The sequence below is a fragment of the Culex quinquefasciatus genome, chromosome 1 (genome assembly GCF_015732765.1).
Source record: "Culex quinquefasciatus strain JHB chromosome 1, VPISU_Cqui_1.0_pri_paternal, whole genome shotgun sequence".
In the NCBI taxonomy this organism is placed as follows: Eukaryota; Metazoa; Arthropoda; class Insecta; order Diptera; family Culicidae; genus Culex; species Culex quinquefasciatus.
This window is the reverse complement of record NC_051861.1, coordinates 52,615,801-52,632,310: the sequence shown is the minus strand read 5'-3', so window position 1 is coordinate 52,632,310 and position 16,510 is coordinate 52,615,801.

Here is a 16,510-nt window from a genome sequence, read left to right as displayed (position 1 = left end):
AAAACATCGTTCCACCTTTTTAAAAACGACTGCCTCCGCGGAATTTTCGGCGATTTTTTTTTTACACGCAAAAATAAAAGTTGGAACGATGTTTTTGATCGCAAAAATTACAGATTTGATCAATTTAAGTTCTGCAAAGTTCTAGAATCATCTAGACATCCTAACAAATCACTGGAAAGAAGAATTATCTTGATTGGTTGAGTTATGCCCGAGAACCATTGAGTTGAAGTTACCGTTCCAACTTTTTTGGAGCCTTGGGCGTTGGAATGTTAAAAAAAATAATTTGGATTGAATATAAAGTTTACTTACTACTTAGTATAAAAGTTTTTACTCTGGAAATTCTATTTAAAACTTATCTACACCCAAAGTTAAAGAACGAGGGGATAGTCCTCACGAAAAGAAACGTGAGGAAAGTGCTATTTTGCGAGAGTATAGTCCTCTCGCGTGTTCATTCGTTCATTGGAACAGTTCATCCTATGAGTGGCTTACATGGACAAATTTCCGCCACTTAGTCATCGATCCATAGTGACCCATACGACAAAGGCACGGTTCAATATGCCGAAGGTCTTGGGTTCGAGTCTCGGTACTGGTACTTTTTTTTGATAGATGAACTTTATTCGAAGATGACCCCATGAGTAAAGTACTTTCGGTAGTTTCGGGATTTATCCTCTCCGTCCGCACACAGTACCATTTTACTACCAAATCGTGCTCTATATCCTCTCGTATGCCGATGCCCAGTTCTGGGTGTAAACTTAATTTGAAAACTTTTAATTCAACTAAATGTCAATATATTACCATAGAATTGGTAAATAAACATTTTGAAGTGGATATAACACCGTTTGGGGGTCTTTGTATCGATAGAATAGATTTTTAGTTGGAATTTCGTATCAACCCGGAATTACGTCGTCGGAAAATCCACCGTCATCCGAACCGGTCCAAGATTCACAAGACAACCTATGAGGCATCGGAAAGGGCATAACATTATCAATCTTTTGATAACCATGCATATAGGTTTTCTATAAAACCCACATTTTTAAATACCTGGGCAAAAAGTAAGTTTGATCCACGAGAACAAAAATTACGAAAGTCCATAAATTTTGGCAGGTTGCTCAAACGAAACCATAACAACGTTTTTGCCTAGGTATTTAAAAACGTGGGTTTTATAGAAAACCTAGATGTATGGTTATTAAAAGATCGAAAATGTTATGCCCGTTCCGATGCTACATAGGTTGTATAGTGCCCCATTATGTTAAATCAGCGATTTCGGTGCCCTCTAAAAGCTAGCGCCCCTGGCGGTCACCAACTGTGCTTACCCCAGGTACAGCGCTGAATGTGTTTTTTGACCCGTGGGTTTAAATTGATTATTTAAAAAAAGTTTGTTTTTGGGAGCTCTTAAAGTGCCGTTGAAAAAACTGATTCTTGAAGGTTGCTCAGATGCTTTCTTTAAATTTTGTCGTAGAAGGCGAAATTTTGTTGTCTTGGACAAAGCTCATCTTTCTAGCTAGAACCACCTTAATTTTCAACCAAGCCTAAAGTTTCCCCTTTCCATTTGCAACAACCTTTCTGAAAACGCTAAAGCTCCAAAACTTCACAATTTTTCGGAAAACCATTTCCCACTTAATTTTGCGACCTGGACCAAATATGGACCACTGTGCAATTAGGCTTCATCCATAAAGTACGTCACGCTAAAATCCGCCAACATTTACCCCCCCCCCCCTCCCACCTTTGTCATGCTTTCCCTATACTTATAACACGCAATGTCACACTTTCTCAGATCCCCCCCTCCCCCCTAGAGTTTGACATACTTTATGGATGACGCCTTACCACAAGAAATTTTGAAATGATTTTTAGGTCAAGGTTGAAAGCATCGTAGTCTTTCCTTACAGAAAATCTCTGTCTTGACAGTTCGTTCCAAAATATATTCATTTTAATGTCGTCTTGTCAATTTGAATTTTTTGCACTATTAAAATGAAAAAAAAGTATTCAGCAATATTTTTAACGTATTTTTATACGTTGTACAATAAAATTGATCGTCGTAATGAAATTTCGTCAATACGACGATGCGCCGCCTTCAGCATTGATAAGTGTCACCAAGTTGAACTGAAAAGGAACATTTTTAATTAAGTTTGTCAAAAACTTTGCCCGGATTGAGCGGGTTTACTTAGGGAACATCTCATTCTCCCGTCTGTGTCTTGTCAAGCGTGAAAAGGTAACAAGGGTACGAAAGGATTTTCAACTTTTGCCTCACCCATGAATGGAACCGGAATAATTTAATTACTTTCAGCAATCATAGAAATTGCTTTCTGCGTTTTCGTCACCCAGTCTCACCAAGCCCAAGAAGTGATAAAAACACGCCACGCTGCCTCTGAGCTGGAAAGTGTGGAAGTGGGAGGAAAATCACAATTAATAAGTTATGATGTCTCGCGTTACGCTCCACCCTGATGGGATTTGTTGCGCTACCGGTCCCCGGCTGTCCTGGCAGTTGGGATGAATGTTTTGCCTTCCTCGCCTTACTGAGGAAAGGCTATAGAATCACTCGAAAAATGAACTTCTTAATACGAGCTCCTAGACCCACCTTCACGTATATATATCGACTCAAAATCAAAAACAGAACAAATGCCTGTGTGTGTGTTTGGATGTGAATGTGTGCAACGAAATATTCTCACTCAATTATCTCAGCACTGGCTGAACCGGACCGTTTTGGTCTCATTCGATTCGTCTCGGGGTCCCATAAGTCCCTATTGAAAATTATGAAGTTTAGTAAAGGACCTCAAAAGTTACGCTAAATAAGAAGAAAGTCCGGAAGATCGTAAAAAGGGTGGTTTTTGTAAGGAACTCGTCATGTTATACATCCGGATCTCAAATATATTCATGAAAACGTTGTCCGGATCTATCATGCGACCCATCGTTGGATAGGTAATCAAAAGACCTTTCCAAAGAGCAAAGCAATCCACATTAACGACTCTGTTGCAAGTTTCTGCTCATTTCTAGGCGTCCGAAGGTTATGTGTGGTGAGTCACCCAAAACCTCTTTTATGCATATGGACCGACGTTTTACTTCCCCATCCGATAGAAGGCCAGGAGGATAAGGCGGGAATTGAACTCGCGCCCCATAGCATCTTAGGGATCGGCAGCCGAAGCCGCTAACCACCGCGCCACGAGGCCCTTTCCAAAGAGTCTTAAATCTTCAGAGAGATAATAACCCTATCAATAGTTAAGAGCTTTTAAGTGTTATTAAAACACTTTTTTGAGGCCGGATCTCAGATACTTTGATAAAAAATAAGTGGATCCATCAAGCGACCCACCGCAAGATGTTTTGTTTTGTTTTGTTTGGAGGGAAAAGCCCGTTTGAGTGGATCGCCAACCGATGGGTCCTTCTCAAATAGGCATAAAACCTCTTTTTTTATTGTCAACAGATTTACAGTCCAAATGACAAAAAGGCTTTTACATAATTACTTAAACTAACCTATTAAGCTAACGAAAATTACATACAATATAAATAAATAAATAAATAAATAAATAAATAAGCTACAAGTGTAAACCTAAACTAGAGGGTTAAGGGGTCGGGGATTTTCTTCTCGGAGAAACGTCAAGAATTGAAGTTTTTGAACAGGACGAGACAAATTAAAATCGAAAGACGAGTAGCACCGATTGAAGACTCTGCACATGCTGGAGAATGGTTCATTGAAGGCGTAATTGGTGCGAGCAAAGGGTAGGGTCAGAAAGGCAAATGAGCGAAGTGTTCGCTGGCGAATGTTGATGTTGAGTTGTCCGACCAAGTAAGGACAATCAATGTTGGATCTCAACAGATCAGAAACAAACACGGTTTTCGCTAAATCTCTCCTGACAGACAAAAAATCAAGATGAAGGAAATCACATCGACTGGCATAATCCAAAGATTGATTGGGAGAGTAGCGCAATGCGAATCGAGTGAATTTGCGTTGAACAGCTTCAATTCGATTTATCTCGTTAGCATAAAATGGCGCCCAGACGATAGAACCGTATTCCAAGGAGGATCTGACTAGTGAACAATATAAAGTTTTTAAACAGATGTGTCATCAAAAGACCTTTCCGTTGAGGCTGATTAAAGATTTGATAACCCTATCAAAAGTACATTAATGTGAGGAAGGCATCAACCACCTTAAGGTAGATAAAATAACGTTTTTTAAATGAATCTTTTAGATTATAGTTTCAATGAAGATTACTTCTTAGCTTTGAATAAGTTTAATTATTAGAAACTGATTGTGTTTCTACACGGAGAAAAAAGAGTTCCCAAAATCGTGAACAAGGTTTAATTTTCCGATTTATATCGTGAAAATTATTCAAAATTATTTGAAGGATCGTACTCTGCAGGTATGTTATCAGAATAGCAAATCTGATCAACTACCTGTACGTGCTGGCGTCCCTCAAGGAAGCATTTTGGGTCCAATTTTATACAATATTTTTACTTCTGACTGATTTGCCCCCAGGATGTCAGAAATCACTTTTTGCTGATGACACAAGCATCTCCGCCAAAGGCAGAAGCCTTCGTGTCATCACAAGAAGATTACAAAAAAGCTTGGATATTTTCAATTCTTATTTGAAAGAATGGAAAATTACTCCAAATGCTGCAAAAACTCAACTTATTATTTTCCCTCACAAACCAAGGGCTGATTTTCTTAAACCAAAAGTCATCACATTATAAAGATGAATGAGGTAAATTTAAAGTGGGAGGATCAAGTGAAATATCTTGGACTTGGTTTTGACAAAACCTTACTTACAAGGATCACATTGAAAGTATCCAGGTTAAATGTAACAAATATATTAAATGTTTGTATCCACTTATAAACAGGAATTCTAGACTTTGTCTCAAGAATAAACTGTTAATTTATAAACAAATTTTCAGACCTGCCATGCTTTATGCTGTGCCGATCTGGACAAGCTGTTGCTTAACCAGGAAAATGATTCTGAAACTTCCTCCTGGTTCAGCACCAGTGAACTTCATCAATTAGCCGAAGTTGACACTTTGGATGTTATGTCCAATAAGATAATTGATGCATTTCGACAAAAATCATTGCAGTCTTCAGCTGCATTGATCCGCTCTTTATATAGTTTATAAGTTAGTTTTAAGGTATCCCTTTTCCCTTTTGTACATGTAGGACCTCCTACATTTGAAATCACTGAATAGCGAAAGCTACAATATTTCATGAATAAATGAAAGTTGCTAGTATTTAAAATTGAGGTGAAAAGTCATCGTTTGTGATTGGACACTCAATAATATTTTAACTGAATGAATGTACATGGAAAAGAAATTTGAATAAATATAAATTAAAAAAAAAAAGCTGAACATTCCGAAAAAAATACTTTCAAAAGCACACGATTTTTTGGGATAAAATTTCGAAAAACTGGTCAAAATGGTCAAAATCATAACTTTTCCAAAAAACTTTTTTTGTAAAATTATGATAACTCGTCAAGAATACATGCAATCCCCTTATGTCTATATACCAAAATTTCCAACCTGCTCTACAACTTTGTAGAACATAGTTACACTCTAAAATGTAACCCTGCAAAGTTAGAAAAAACAAAGTTAGAAAAATGAAAATTTTTGTTTTAAATGAAAAAAATGACCCTTCTGGGTTATTTCAGATTCAAAAACTAACATAATCCACCTATGTGGTTGGTGCCTTCCTCATCTTTTTTCCAACAATGGGTGATATGTGATACACAGAAAAAAATATCTGAATTTACTCGTCACGGAAAAAATGAATCACATGTAAACTCAGTTGATGTAAACTTGAGATTCGACGCAAACGGTTGAATCACACTTAAAATCATGTTTTTACGTATATTTTGTTGCAAATTTACATCAAATAAATCTAAATGCTTAATGACGTGCAAAAGTGTTACATCATTAATGATAAAACATTTGGAAATATTTTTTTGTGTGTATGATGGGTTTGGTTGGGACACAAATTTCGTCTAATTTGGTTAAGTTCCAGAATACAAAAAACACACATATCACTCAAGAGCTCATAAGTGGCATCATAAGTGGTCATAGCTTGAGACAGGGTTGCCAGATCTTCAATGTTTTGAACTCGTTGGAAAGGTCTTTTTATTACCTAACTAACGATGTATAACATGATGATGTTTGGTTCAGTTTACTGCCATTTATTCTTCCGAATACTTCCGAAAATATGCGAAAACACATTTTTATATATAACTTTTGAACTACTTATCAAAAATTTAAACAATTCAATAGCACCGTATGGGACCCAAAACCAAGTCGAATGCAACTGGTTTGGTCAAAATCGGTTCAGCCAGTGCTGAGAAAACTGAGTTACATTATTGGTCACATACACACACATACACACACACAAGCACACACATCTACACACACACACACATACATTTGTTCAGTTTTCGATTCTGAGTCGATATGTATACATCAAGGTGGGTTTTCGAGCTTTAAATAAAAAGTTCAATTTTAAAGCAAGATTATAGCCTAACCTCAGTGAAGAAGGCAAAAGTACATTAAATTTCCCATAAAATGACATGTCTCACGATTTTTGACAGTCGAGTAACGGTAAATGGCAGCGATTTTAAAACTATTTTTTAACTTTTTTTTTATAAGAAATACGTTTTTTTCGGAATTTTGAGTACGCCATCAAATCGGGCGTCTAATTTTAAGTCCCTTTGACACCAAATTTCTATCTCTTCACTGTTGCGATCACTACAAATCACTGAAAAACGTGTCTTAGTAAAAAACCAGAAAAATGAAAGGGGTCGTACCACCCCACCGTCACGATACATCGAAAAATGGACCTTGGATTCGTGATCATGGACCAAAATTACCTCTTAGAGCAAAGTTTCACGAAAATCGAAGAGGGATCGGGGCAACTTTTTCCGATTTCGTGTGAGTTGATGGAGAATTACCCATGGACAAACTAATGATGCAAAATGGCTTCTTTGGGAATTCCGAAGGCACCATAAAAGTTTCAGTCGGATTGAAAAATACAAAAATTAAAATTCTAAAAAAAAGACCGATTTCGTAGAGAATTGCTCACAATATTGTACAAAATAGTACTTTTATGTGTCTAAGGATAAATGTGAACATAAACCGCTAAAAAATTATTGCTACAAACATTGGAGTTTTTTTTAAACAACGGTCATGTTTTTTATTCATCCTTAAAATTACTGTCTTCTTCATGATTTACAACAAACTTTAACCATGATCTGTATTATCTATATTTGATATTGCAGAAACATGTTCGTAATTTTTGACATTTTTGCAATAAGAAGTGATCAACTTTCTTGATTGCAGTGCGCTCTTTAATTCTAGAGTTGGTCAAATGGTGATATAAACCATTTTATTTCATATGTTTGTCGGACCTATTCAAAGAAAACTCAAGAATTCAAAGATAAAGGTTTATAATGGTCAAGTATTACAGAAAATATAACTAAGTCATTTTTTCCACTATTGTTGAACATAGAGTAAGATAGTGCTGTTCAACAGGTAAACATTTTCGGGATCCAACCACTTACCTCAAAAGTAAACTTTTCCTGAAAAAAGTAACAAATCGTTATGAAAAATACAGTAGATTTTTTTTGGTTCCATTGATTATTCAATCACGAACATTTATCACTTATTGCTCAAACCAAAGTGCAGGTACATCTGCTTGAAACAGATCTATCACATTGCTATCGATCGGCTCAAATTACTTATTGTAAACGACGCGATATGTACAACTTTACTCCGATAAGTAGCGGCACTCGTAATTATGATGTATTCAAAATCACAACGACTTCTTTGCAACCTAATGGTGAGTAATTCGTGAAAAAATCCTCTTAAGTACAAAATACCATTGTAAAACGAAAATAAAAAGCATCGAAATGACTTTACATTTTCGCCCCGTGTCTCCACTCCGTCCTCGACTGAACGTTTGAAACGGTTCCAGGGCTGAGGACATATCGTTGAGGCAGGCTGATAGAACCAGAGTGGTCGACTGGCACGATAATGTTGGCTTAATAAACAGCATCAGTCATAAAAATCAAACTCGCTTCGTAATGATGGAAAATAAACCAAATGTTCGGATTTTATTGCAAACTTGGTCTACTTCGAGTCTTTTGACAAACGAGGTGATATTCGCCAAACATAGATAGACCATAGGCATCGTATCTTTGAGTTATATGACAAACTAAGTGGATGACATAACCATCATTGCATGCGTTTTAAGCTCTGTTTTTGCTAAGCTTTATCCTAAAAGTGATCATTTTAACTACACATGCAAGATAATGGATCGTTTTTGTTTAATTCCACTTCAGATAAACAAGTCTGCATTTTTCGCCCCTTCCGAATGAAATATGCTGACCCTTCTTTCTCGAGTCCAAGATGATCTCACGTGACGTGACCCTTATCTCAGGTCCACACTCGACTGAAGAGATGGAGACAATTATTTTTTGATTAGCTGTCTTCATTTACTTTCATCGTCATCAACGTCATCGGGGGTATCATCATCAATGAAAACGTTGCCAGGTTGGGGTGCCCCCTGGCTATTATATTTCACCTTTCTTCTTGCCTGACAAGGAACGCACATGTGTGCGTGTGCGTGTGTGTGTCACCCCAAGAGGGTTAGGTGTGAAAGGACTAGACTTCCTACTGGCAGCCCCACACTTGGTGAGCAGGACAATGATGCCGTCACCCCACTTAAATCATAAAGAATTGGGAAAACTGTCTGTGTGGGGGTAGACAAAAGAAGTGTTATTGAACGTGCGAGGTGAGCGTGTACGCAACGGCTGTGGAAAAGCTTCGCCACAAGTTTGGGAGGGGGGGGGGGAGGGAGGTGGAAATCAAACATGTACAAAAGTTGACAAGGTAAGTTTATGTTCAGGGGATTATGCTTGGTGTGCTTGGTAGCGTGAGTGTCACGAGTTTCTTACAAAGGATTTGTTAGTGCTGAACAATTAACGCAGATAATGGCTTCATTATGGCCTATCTCGGATAATATCGTTGGCATTTCTAGAAACAGGTACAGAACCTTGATGTTAAGGACGTATACTTCATTTTGCGGTAAAATATTATTTTAATTTTATTATGTGTTTCGTTTTTTTTTAGAGTGGATAAATCTCCTCGATGTTTTCCGTAAAGTTTTTTTTTCTTTTAAAAACGCGAACTATAAGCTCATGACGTTTTTGGAAAATCTTAAAATCGTTAGAGTTACTGTTCAGCAAATGGCCCAGATCTTCTCGTCACCACACAGCAAAAAAAACCGATGGTAAAATCGCATGCAAAAGCATGCACATCACCTTCGTCAAAATAAACACTTAATATTACACACTGCATGTACAATTTTTGCAAACACAAAAAAAAAAGTTGCAACCGACGGGACTCAAACCCAGCACCAACAGTAAAGACTGGCGCCTTAGCCCACTCGGCCATCGGACCGATGAAAAGCTGAAAGGATAAACGCATATATGGGCTTGACATTTCGGTCAAGTAGGTTTCCCATACTGATGAATTACATATTTCAAGGTGTAAAATTACATAAAATTGCTTTAAAAAATGCAATATTTATTTTACACCCAGGCCTTTTACACGCAGCTGGATTACTACTTTTTTAGCTGTGCATTAACAAAAACCTTTTCCTTGCTTCCTTTGTCCTCTACCTTGTGTGCACCTTTTCCAAACTTGTCCTTCTCGCGTGCACCTTTTCTACACACAAAAAAAATATTTCTGAATGTTACATCATTTATGATGTAATACTTTTGCACGTCATTAAACATTTAAATTTAAATGTAATTTGATGTAAATTTGCAACAAATTTTACGTAAAAGTATGATTTTACGTGTGATTCAACCGTTTACGTCGTATCTCAAGTTTACATCAACTGAGTTTACATATGATTAATTTTTTCCGTGTCGAGTAAATTCACATATTTTTTTCTGTGTACAGCAACTCCGTCTTCCTTGTTTCTTTCCTTGCAGCACTCAACCGTCAAAACCAATTGTCAAACGGGACCATCCATAAACCACCTGAACACTTTTTTGAAATCGCAGACCTCCCTCCCCCCCCCCCCTCGTGAAAAATTTCCATACAAAACCTTAATTGAGGTAAAATTAAAACATAACCTTTCAGTTGCAAAGTAACCGCCGACCTTACAAGTCGCATTATCAACGCCAGTCCGCAGTTTGTGTGCGTGTCGCCGCTTTTTTTAAAATGTGCACCGTAGACAAAAACAGTGTGGTTCTGGATTTTTGTCAACTCCAAACCCAACCAGGCCCGAAGCTTGTAAAAAAATTCTCGCAGACCTTCAAGTAAACCAAGAAAACTTGCGAGCATTGCAATTATGCAATAGAAGAAGAATAGCCGTATTGCAGTTCGCCGACTCAGCAGTGGCCTCGTCCATCATCGACAAACCTCTGGTATATAAGAGTTGCAAAATCCCGATTTACCTGAACAACAACGCTACGGAAGTTCGTGTGCTTGACCTACCTCTAGGCATAAGCAATGACGACGTAGTAAAAGTGATGAGTAAATACGGCGAAATTTTGACCATCACCAACGACCGCTGGATTGACTTCTTCTCAGGAATCCCAAATGGAGTTCGGACCCTGCGGATGTTGCTGAAACAGCCAACGCCGAAATCAATCACTGTAAACAATGCTGCTGCAACAGTGACGATTATAGGTAAAAAATCGCTTTGCAAGCTCAAAGCAAAGAACAAAAAATGTGCGGATTCAACTAAAAAGGTGAACCAAAAAAGCAGTACACCACCGATTGAACCTGAGCCAAGTAGCAGCAGCAGCAGTAAAAGCAACAACAGTAAATCAGACCAACATCCAAAGCAAACAAGTCAAATTGACGAAGAAGACAACGATGGATTCGAGACCGTGCTTTCTAAGCACACTCGCAAAACCCGGAAGCGCTTACAAGCATATTTGGACGCGGATGAAGAATTGACAACAAAACGAAGAGAGATGGCTGAAGAAGAATCAACAGATGAAGAAGACGAATATGTCATTAAAGCAAAATATTATAGGAATAAGTGTTAAGAGATAACTGTTAAATCCCTGGAGGAAGAGGACGAAGATAAAATTGAAGAACTTGATAATTTAGGATCAAAATTTTCCGCTAAATATTTGAAACATAGACAGAAATATTTAGAAAAAAGGCATGGTAACAATGATTGAAATATAGCCAGACAAGTGATTTAAAACTCTGTAACCTTTCCTCTTCCACTATCCACCTTGAAGAGATGAATGCACAATGGTGTAAAGTCTCTATAATAAAACAAAAAAAAAACATAACCTTTGAAAATTACTCCTTTAAAATATGCACATTTTTTACTGTGTATCTCAGCTCAGGATAACAATTGCACCAAAGCAACGGTTTAAATGATCATGATAAAATGCTTCATCCCTCCAATCTGACGATATATTTGAACATTTAACCTTTCAAATCATTGTTCCAATGGGAAAACGACACAATATCTTCCAGTTATCACATCTCGATTGAATATAATGATATCATTTTCATAACCCCTTCAGTTCTGTTCTTTACCGGTCCTTCGGTTCTATTACTATGGCCAGCAGACGCATACTAGTTTAGCTAAAGCTGAAGGATAATCCCTTTTTGGGAGCAAGCGAAGGGTGAAACAGAGATGAACGGTCCAGGTTGGTCACATTTGACCCTTATGCCATATGGATTCCAATTTGTTTTCGACACGCTTTCATTGAAAAATATGTATAGCTTTCTGACGGGCTGGATTCCATATCCAAGCAGTAAATCACATCTGAATCCCAGACGAAAGGTGAGCTATTGAATGTCGAGACGTCCCTTTTAAGGGTATATTACTTATATTTTAAGACACAACGCGTTATGTCGAAAATAGAAACATTGACCGTTCCCAAAAGAACACTGAATTTGGATACATTCCTCAGAACGGATCTGACACCAGCTGGCTTTCACACTCGTATCTACTTTCGTTTCATTTGATCAATCTAGAAAATGATATCATTAGTCGAGCTCCTAGATTTTGATAAGTTCATGCGACAGTTGGTGACCTGAGAGAAAAGTTTCCCATACTCGAGCGCAGAATTTTACACACCTCGTTAAGGAGTTGGGAAAGTAACCCGGAGCTTTTCCACCCGTTTTCATCCAACACGGTGGAGCAGAGCTTCCTCAGGATCACGGTCACCAGGTGTAGCACCTTGGAATTTCCTCCGCATTCAATATATTCATTCCAGAATTTATACTTTTGGCATGCGTTCTCCAAAGAGATCGTTGCTATCGTTCTTTTCCAACGAATTTTAATAACATGATATGGGAATTGTTTCCCGAAAGAAATGGTAATATGTTAGAAATGTAGAACTGTTTCATTCTGTTTTGTGGGTTTTTATCGAGCAATAAGTGGCGCATACAATTTCAGCAACATATCTTATGTCACCAATGAAAAAGAACTCGATATATATTTTTTTTATTTTATGATTTGCAACCAAACAGCTTAAACAACTTAAACGTGATGAAATCGAAATCATATCTTATGCGAACTTGGGTATATAGATTAATTGTTTTTTAAAAACTGTGTACACGGAGAAAAAAAGAGTTCCCAAAATCGTGAACGAGCGTTCATGAAAAAGGGAACCACGAACAAAGTGTTCAAATTTCGTGGTACGTTTTTCAAAATCGTACCATAGGATTTGAACATTTTGTTTGAGATTCCCATTTTCATGAACGCTTGTTCACGATTTTTTTTTTTAATTTATATTTATTCAAATTTCTTTTCCATGTACATTCATTCAGTTAAAATATTATTGAGTGTCCAATCACAAACGATGACTTTTCACCTCAATTTTAACTACTAGCAACTTTCATTTATTCATGAAATATTGTAGCTTTCGCTATTCAGTGATTTCAAATGTAGGAGGTCCTACATGTACAAAAGGGAAAAGGGATACCTTAAAACTAACTTATAAACTATATAAAGAGCGGATCAATGCAGCTGAAGACTGCAATGATTTTTGTCGAAATGCATCAATTATCTTATTGGACATAACATCCAAAGTGTCAACTTCGGCTAATTGATGAAGTTCACTGGTGCTGAACCAGGGAGGAAGTTTCAGAATCATTTTCCTGGTTAAGCAACAGCTTGTCCAGATCGGCACAGCATAAAGCATGGCAGGTCTGAAAATTTGTTTATAAATTAACAGTTTATTCTTGAGACAAAGTCTAGAATTCCTGTTTATAAGTGGATACAAACATTTAATATATTTGTTACATTTAACCTGGATACTTTCAATGTGATCCTTGTAAGTAAGGTTTTTGTCAAAACCAAGTCCAAGATATTTCACTTGATCCTCCCACTTTAAATTTACCTCATTCATCTTTATAATGTGATGACTTTTTGGTTTAAGAAAATCAGCCCTTGGTTTGTGAGGGAAAATAATAAGTTGAGTTTTTGCAGCATTTGGAGTAATTTTCCATTCTTTCAAATAAGAATTGAAAATATCCAAGCTTTTGTAATCTTCTTGTGATGACACGAAGGCTTCTGCCTTTGGCGGAGATGCTTGTGTCATCAGCAAAAAGTGATTTCTGACATCCTGGGGGCAAATCAGGCAAGTCAGAAGTAAAAATATTGTATAAAATTGGACCCAAAATGCTTCCTTGAGGGACGCCAGCACGTACAGGTAGTTGATCAGATTTGCTATTCTGATAACATACCTGCAGAGTACGATCCGTCAAATAATTTTGAATAATTTTCACGATATAAATCGGAAAATTCAACCTTTTCAATTTCGCAATCAAACCTTTATGCCAAACACTGTCAAATGCTTTTTCTATGTCTAAAAGAGCAGCGCCAGTAGAATAGCCCTCAGATTTGTTGCTTCGAATTAAATTTGAAACTCTCAACAACTGATGAGTAGTTGAATGCCCAAGGCGAAATCCAAACTGCTCATCAGCGAAAATTGAATTTTCATTAATGTGCGTCATCATTCTATTAAGAATTATTCTTTCGAATAATTTACTAATAGATGAAAGCAAACTAATGGGCCGATAGCTTGAGGCTTCAGCAGGATTTTTATCCGGTTTCAAAATCGGAATTACTTTGGCATTTTTCCAACTACTGGGAAAATATGCCAAATCAAAACATTTGTTGAAAATTTTGACCAAGCAACTTAAAGTTGCTTCTGGTAATTTTTAATTAAAATGTAAAAATGCCATCCTCACCAGGGGCTTTCATATTTTTAAATTTTTTGATAATAGATTTTATTTCATTCAGATCCGTATTAAAAACTTCATCTGATGAAAATTCTTGTTCAACAATATTCTGAAATTCTATTGAAATTTGATTTTCAATAGGACTCAAAACATTCAAGTTGAAATTATGAGCACTCTCAAACTGCTGAGCAAGTTTTTGAGCTTTTTCCCATTAGTTAATAGAATATTATCACCATCTTTTAAAGAAGGGATGGGTTTTGAGGTTTCTTAAGAACCTTTGAAAGTTTCAAAAGGTTTGGAATAAGGTTTAATTTGTTCGACATCTCTTGCGAACTTTTCATTTCGCAGGAGAGTGAATCTGTGGTCAATAACCTTTTGCAAATCTTTTGAATTCGCTTCAGTGCAGGATCACGAGAACGTTGATACTGTCTTCGGCGAACATTTTCAGACGAATCAGAAGCTGAAGATCGTCATCAATAATGGGAGAATCAAATTTGACTTGGACTTTAGGAATAGCAATATTCCTAGCATCCAAAATTGCATTAGTTAAAGATTCCAAGGCTGAATCAATATCAGCTTTGGTTTCTAAAACAAAATCATGATTTAAATTATTCTCAATATGATGCTGATACCTGTCCCAATTAGCTTTGTGGTAATTAAACACAGAACTATTGGGTCTGGTAACTGCTTCATGAGAAAGTGAAAAAGTTACTGGAAGATGATCAGAATCAAAATCAGCATGAGTCACTAAAGGACCACAATACTGACTTTGATTTGTCAACACCAAATCAATTGTTGATGGATTTCTAACAGAAGAAAAGCAAGTTGGCCCATTCGGGTATAAAACCGAATAAAGACCAGAAGTGCAATCTCTGAACAGAATTTTACCATTGGAATTTACTTTTGAATTATTCCAAGATTGGTGTTTGGCATTAAAATCACCGATGATCAAAAATCGAGATCTATGCCGAGTAAGTTTATTCAAATCCCCTTTGAAATAATTTTTATTTTCCCCAGTGCATTGGAAAGGCAAATATGCAGCTGCAATCATAGTTTTCCCAAAAGAAGTTTCAAGTTCAATGCCCAAACTTTCAATAACTTTTAACTTAAAGTCACGTAACGTGCAATAAGTCATACTACGGTGGATAACTATTGCAACTCCACCGCCATTTCGATTCATTCAGTTGTTAGTTATAACTTTATAATCTGGATCACTTTTCAAATAAGTGCCAGTTTTTTAAAATGTTTCGGTTATAACAGCAACATGCACGTTATGAACTCGTAAAAAGTTGAAAAATTCATTTTCTTTCGCTTTTAAAGAGCGAGCATTAAAATTCATAATATTGATGGAATTACTTAGATCCATGATTAAACTTCAGGGTAAGAACAACATCATTCGCAAATTTTAATCCAATCTGGATTGCTTCCATCATGGATGTAGCATTACTCATTGTTTGAATCAAACCAAACAGTGAGTTTTGCAAAAAAGTCATTTTTTTCAAACGTAACATCGCCGAGATCAGAAGATCCCAAAGCGTTGCCAGCAGAAAAATTTTCAAATGAGATTTGAGGTACCTGCCCAATTTCAGAAAGATTGGTAGAGGATTTAAAATTCGTGGATGAACCCGAACCCGAAACGACGTCGGCATAAGAAATGCCATTGTTGTTACCTAGCTTTTCCACGGTAGGGGTATTTCTAGAATTGTTCGAGTGAGACAGCACGAACGTTTGATTTAAAGATGCAGGTACAACCTGACTTTGAGAAAATTTCGGTTTGGATTTCGGCTGATGCTTAGCACGAGAATCCAAAACCTTTTTCTGATGGGGCAATCCCAAAATTTGATTTGTGATTTCCACCACAATTTGCACATTTAAATTGGGTGACTTCTTTCACGGGACAATTGTCCTTGTCGTGAGAAGAATCCCCGCAAACCATGCATTTTGGAACCATGGCGCAATGATCAGTACCGTGACCGAATGCCTGGCAACGCCGGCACTGGGTCAGATTCTGGCCATTACCGCCATGTTTCTTAAAATGCTCCCACTTTACCCGTACATGGAACAAAAACTGAACTTTGTCCAAAAGTTTCAAATTGTTGATTTCATTTCTGTTGAAATGAATCAGATAAAATTGTGAAGTCAAACCAAAGCGAGAAATATTCCCGTTTGATTTTTTCTTCATCGGTATTACTTGGGATGGGGCAAAGCCAAGCAACACCAGTAGTTCCAGTAGCAGTGCAGGAAGAGCCAGAAGAGTCGCTGTACGAATTCCAACAAGTCACCATGGCCAAACTCAAGGATACCGTTCGATCGCTAA